At 39.9% G+C, this 6,073-nt stretch overlaps 1 non-coding gene across 1 annotated transcript; it reads left to right on the top strand.

Annotated features, from left to right (window-relative positions):
- Positions 1–5,773: 5,773 nt before the first annotated feature.
- Positions 5,774–5,847, top strand: Trnai-aau. The gene has a single exon. It is a non-coding gene; the product is annotated as a tRNA-Ile (tRNA).
- Positions 5,848–6,073: the final 226 nt, after the last annotated feature.

Genomic DNA, 6,073 nt, shown 5'->3' with positions numbered 1-6,073 from the left:
CGCTTCTCATATTTCTCGCTGCTGAGTAAAAAAATAACGTTACATGACGCCCACTACAATGTGCTTGCGTGGGGTGGTTTTTCTTCGTCTGTGACTGCGTTCCGAAATTTTTTCGGTCCTTTCAAACAACCCTGCTGATGATGGGAGTGCGCGTTCTACAGATGCGCTACTTTGAAGTTTGAATAAACCCCTTTCCCTCGTTATCAGCCGTAGGTTTCCGGTAACGCCCTTTCTCGTGTCCAACAGACACTCTAATTCAGCTTATTAAAACAACTTGTCTGTTTCCACACTATTTTATTTTCACCGACCATGGTTTCGCCAACTTGTGCCATTATCAATGTAGTATATGCATAACACTACGATGCAGCCGAAGAGGCATTCGTGCCATGCATCCCGGACGTTGTCTATTGAGTGGACCCTTCGTGTATTCTCGTTTGTTAGGGTGCATTCAGGAACTCAGGCAGCCAATACACTCGACGACGCTTTTTCTTGCATGCATACGTCTAGCGTAAGTATACAAAAATAAGGCATCACGGCCTCAACACAGGAGGCTTTTACAGGGAATAAGTCCCTTGTCGAATTGGAACCCGAAGCGAATCTCGTCATCTGAAGAGGCCAAGAGTGCTGAGCAGATAAATACCAATATAAGATTGGCATGAAGTACACGCGAGTAGGCACGATTACATGGATAGAGTTTAAAAATATGCGTGCATAAATGTAATTGACAATGACAACATGAGCAAAGCGGATGGCTGAAACAAAACTGGTTGCATGCAACCTGGAGGCTGTGTTTTTATTAAGTTTAGCTCTAAAGTGTATGAATCTACATCTACATAATACCCTGCGAGCCACCTCTAGGGTGTTTGGCAGGGGGTGATCAATCACCAGTATGTAGCATGCATTTGGACTCCCAAATGCACACCATACAGTCCAAAAAACGTCACACATGCTAACAAATTATACTACCATATGCTGTTAGAAATAATAATAAAATTAAGAAACATGCATTAAGTATTAGATAGGTTAGTAGGCTACACTACAAGTCAAATATGGGAGCAAGAGATCTCTTCCCGAAGTATTTTTCGGAAGTAAACGTAGTTAGGCATGGGAAGCCGGAAATTTGCTTGGGAGGGTTTTAGGGTCGCCTACACTGATGTTTCGTTTTGTCCGTTTGGAGATTTACAGTGCCTGCATTCATTCTTATGTGTACTCTATTCATTAAAACAGATGCGTACTTTCTTTGAATAATCGTGAAATTCAAATTGAAAACTTAAATTAATTCACCTTTTTTAATGCATATCTTCGAATGTTTTTTTTCCGGAGAACCCTCCGATGGAGTTAGGGTGAACAAAGGCACGCGTGTCATTAGCACTGTTGAGGCGGAGGGGTAAAGAAAGGCAAAAGGGTAAAGGATCGAGAAGTCGTTTAGAGTTTGATGAAGGGTTTCCATGCGGAAGAAATGGTCAGCACAAGACTCAAGAGGAAGTGGATGGTTGGTCGGCAATAAATAATGACATTGCCCACGGGGGTTGAAGTGGTCATAAGAGAGGGCGTTGTGGGAATTTGACCATTTTTTGCTTTCGGAAAAGGGAATTTTAGGAGAGGAGATTTGATGACAAACATTTTCCATTCATTAAGAGGTTACAGTTACAATAGTTATAAAGTCAGCCAACAACCAAAGAGAAATTTTCTTTTAAGCCTTATGCAAACGAAATATGTAATGCTTAATGAAATGCATGGTTTTCAGATGCGTTCGTGACGGCAAATTTTCATTATAGACAACCTGCATACCTCCCAAACAAATATGCGTTCTAATGGTACCAAATAGAAAGAGTAACTGGGGTTAGTTGTAGTTATTTCATTTTGTTTTAATCGGTTACAAGTACCAGTTACAATTTTAATACGTAACTAGTTACAGTTACAATTAGGTACAGTTACAGATACTTCTGATGGATCCTTTTGAAAACTGGCCACGAGACTCATCCAGAGGGATTTATGGAATGTTTACTTGAAATGCAACTTTATAATAGCAACTAATGCGTTTGCATTTCATACTGGCAAAAAATTAATTTTACGTGTAACTTCCAGCAAAGGCAGTAGAACAATTGCTGTGGTTATCACAACGAGGAATCTTAGGAAGTAATTGCTCACATTTATCACAGAAGTCATCGCGCAATTGTGGTTTAGACCATATCGATGGCTAAGTTCTAACAACGCGTATCTCAAAAATAGCAATTTTTCAGGTGAGAAAAAGAATCGATTTATGTTTTTCATTGTGCACTGAAATTAAAAACCAAAAATTTACGAAACTGAAAAAGAAGCATACATTTGCAAACAAAGAGTGGTTTTTTTTTCTTGAATTTTATCTTTTAAATGCCATTATACTTTTTTAAGATACCTGTCTCAAACCAGCCAAATTTTGAGATGCCTGTTGTTAGAACTTAGCCATCAATTTATTTATATAAATCGATATTATAGCGGTATATAATATAATGATTAGGTTAGCGATCGCAGATAAATTGGAATGAAACAGGATAGATGAAGATTCAGTTGGATTCGGCATAATGGATCAAACTTTGTATTGATCACCGCGGATATAAAAAACTGGACGCTCCTATCAGCAGCGGACAAAGCTTATCATGGAATTGGCCGAAATTTACCAACGTCTGGGATGTCTCGAGGATTTCGACTTCCTCACTTCCTCTTCCGGTTTGACTTGCGACGACAGCGCTCACTGCCGTACTTCGGCAGAGTTACGCGCATAGGAATGCGTTTAGTTCACACAACGTTCTTGGGCCCTGTATATAACGTATGCTACGTCTTGGCATGCTCCAGTCGGTACAGCATTAATGGGAATGTAACGGTTAATTTCGGTAAGCAATGAGTAGATTACAAATAATGACTATATTTTTTCTAACATAAACATTACTAGTAAACGTGCATGGAGTGTAATTGTTACCGGTAACTGAGTTACTTTTTCTGATCACTATTACTTTCAATTGTTACTTCATCCCTGGCCTCAACCAACACCCAAAGCAAGTGCCTGTCTTGCGTAAGAGTTGGATCATCAGAAACACCTTTTTTTCGCTGCTAGCTTCAATATGCAAGGAATCGTCGTCTTCTCTCCGAAGCATAAACTTGCAAGCTGCCCGTTTGTTTGGTGGGATGTTCGTTGCGTAAGTGCAGAGGTATACATGCGCCCCGTAATATAACTGGCAGACCACCCCCACAAAAAGAGACCTCATGCCCCAAAATATACACAGAGAGTTTGCGTTAGGGGCAAGATAAGTTACGCCAGGGAGAGATAAGATAGTGACGCGGACGGAACCATTTGAAAGGACCCCCCCTCTTAAATCATAACGTCCCGTGCTATGTCCTGACTTCATACTCTGCCGTCCGATCCCATCTCTCTAACTTTTGTCTGAAATAATATCTCCATTGAAAGGATATCGTAATGCAATGTAATCACTCTTAATACGAGAAACATATTTTTCGAATTGGAAGTTAACGTCATAATTGCTACATCATTTCACATATAGGTAACTATGCATAGTGAAGTAGTCGCCCGGAAAGCAAACAGCAAAGAAACTTTTTGATAAAAATATAAGGAGATTTATTTTCTCAATAGAATGCAGAGAGCATTAAATTCTTTCGTAGGATTTGAGTCCTGTGTGCCGGAATGCATTGGTTCGTCAGCGTGTTCCATCAGATCTGCCGCTAAATATTACTTAGCTCCTGTCAATAATATGTAGGTACCGCTATTGTAGTGGCTGTATTTGTCATCCATCGATCGACTATATGCATTGGTTATTTAGCGCCTTAGTGATTCATTTGTTTATGTCTTCAGCTATAACTGGGAAGGGCTTAATAGTTTTTCGGTGTGACCAAGGTACATCTCATAATAATATTTTTGAACAGATCTTCCTCATGATGGAACACAACCATTAATCTATAAGAAATCAATGAGGATATTACCCTGGAATTGTTCAGGTTCATCGGACATTGATAGATGTTCGTAGAACGCCTGGTATTTCACAAAAATTATTCGTTATGAGTTCAATTGGTGGGAGACAAATGCACTCTGGGCTAAAAGGTCTCAGTTGTACAGTGTTAGGAGTGTGTTGACATTAGATTTGCCGATCTTGGCCGCTGACCCCATCAACAGCCGAGGGGATCGAATTGGTCAGCTCTTAGGAGGGGACATACATCACACATGCTGCAACAACATACTTGGGCTTTCCCACTGGGCGAGGTCTTCTGCAGCCATGAGACGTTTCGATGGGTAAGTAGCTCCTTCGTCGTCATCAGAGCGATTTTTTCGTCTTTATTTATGGTTCCGAGTTGCATGATCAGTTGCGAGTCAGGTGGCTCCCCGTGGGCCTTTGTCCCTGTCTTTCCTTCTTTCTTCATTTTCCGATAGAAGGTGACTGCGACAGCGTCCCTGTGCTCATCAGAATCATCTTTTGCCCGAGACCGCTCATTCTGTCCCAAAGTGTGTGCGCTTTAAATCGAACCCAGTCGTCAACTGCTTCATCAATTGCAACAACTAATACTGTCGGCACCCAATATTGTCGGAATATTTCTCACACAACCTCTATGACAAAATCGTATAAATATATTTTTTTAAATACTTTAAAAAAAAAACAAGTTATATACCTCCGGTATGATCTTTTAAAGAGGGATTTTTTTCACTTAAATTGGATAAAGTATGTTTCAATAGCAACCACAGCTGACTATAATCTATAATTTCATTTACATTGAGATATAAGAAAAGAAATAGTTCTACGGAAATTGATTGAACACTTAAAACATATGTAATATAATGTTGATAAACGGTACATTCAACGTATGAATTCAACCAATTCAAACGTGATATAGTGGAAGTTCGACCTATAAATATAAAATTAAGTTGCAGTGTTCGAGAGTTACAATCTCATTTTAACTGTTGGTGGATGGTGGCGCAGCTAGGAATTAAGGCTGGGTGGGATTTAAGGCGCAACTAATGTAGGGGGGGGGGGGGGGAATACCCACCAGAGTAAGCGGGAGGTTCGGGGTCACTCTCCTAAAAAAAACTTCTAAGATAAATGAATCAAAATGTTAGTTTTACAGCTGTGTGAACATTTTGGTTTTTTGTTTATGAGTCAACCGTCTCCGCAATATTACTTTACTGAGTTTGTCACATTAAAATATTTTCATAAACAAAATTTCTCTGAGCTCTGGGGGGGTTATCCCCCGAAACTCCCTTCGCCACTGGCTCCAGTTATCTAAGATATGTTAACACGGTGTTAATCATCAGCGCATTAATATTAGCGTTAGCACGGAATCATGATTCTCAAGTGAAAATCAATCCCAAGGAAGTTTTAATTCAAATTTCATTGCTACTGCAACCCTTAATTCAACCGATTCTGGTAAATTATTTACCGTTTTTTGTATTAAATGCGACTCCAACCATTTTCAAAGCGCGGGCCTTTAACAGTTAGTTTTTATACTGGCCGCATGAGGGTTGAAACGTTGACAACGGTCGGTAATGCAGAAAGTTCCAATTCAGGCCGCAAGCAGGTCGCGGCACTAACTACGTCGACCGAGAGTGAATCCGTTGGGGCTAGAGTGAAGCTTTCATCTGTAAGTAACAAAATGGAGTGTGATGTTTGTTAATAGCGATCCAAGCAGAATTATGAAACTGCAGCATTGAATAATAATAGCTATGAATCGTATCTACAGGCGAAAGGTAAATATTATATAAATAATATAAAATCTCCTACATGTTCCATCTGGCCCATTAGCTCAGTTGGTTAGAGCGTCGTGCTAATAACGCGAAGGTCGCGGGTTCGATCCCCCCATGGGCCAACTTTTTTGTCAGTCTAATTTTTGGAAGTGTGAATTGTATATTTTTCACTTTCTCAGACTAATTTTTTTGTGCTTGCCCTGACATTTTAAGCCGATTATACCAAGAGACAGCCCTGGAGTGATAAATGCAAGTTCCATTTGGTATTTTCTTTACTATTGTGTCTTTTCTAATAAATGCAACTCTTGGCTTTTTGTAATCCTCAAGGCACTTTCGGTTACCTGATTA

Source organism: Ischnura elegans, chromosome 8 (assembly GCF_921293095.1).
Source record: "Ischnura elegans chromosome 8, ioIscEleg1.1, whole genome shotgun sequence".
Lineage (NCBI taxonomy): Eukaryota > Metazoa > Arthropoda > Insecta > Odonata > Coenagrionidae > Ischnura > Ischnura elegans.
This window is presented reverse-complemented; position numbering and strand designations above follow the sequence as displayed.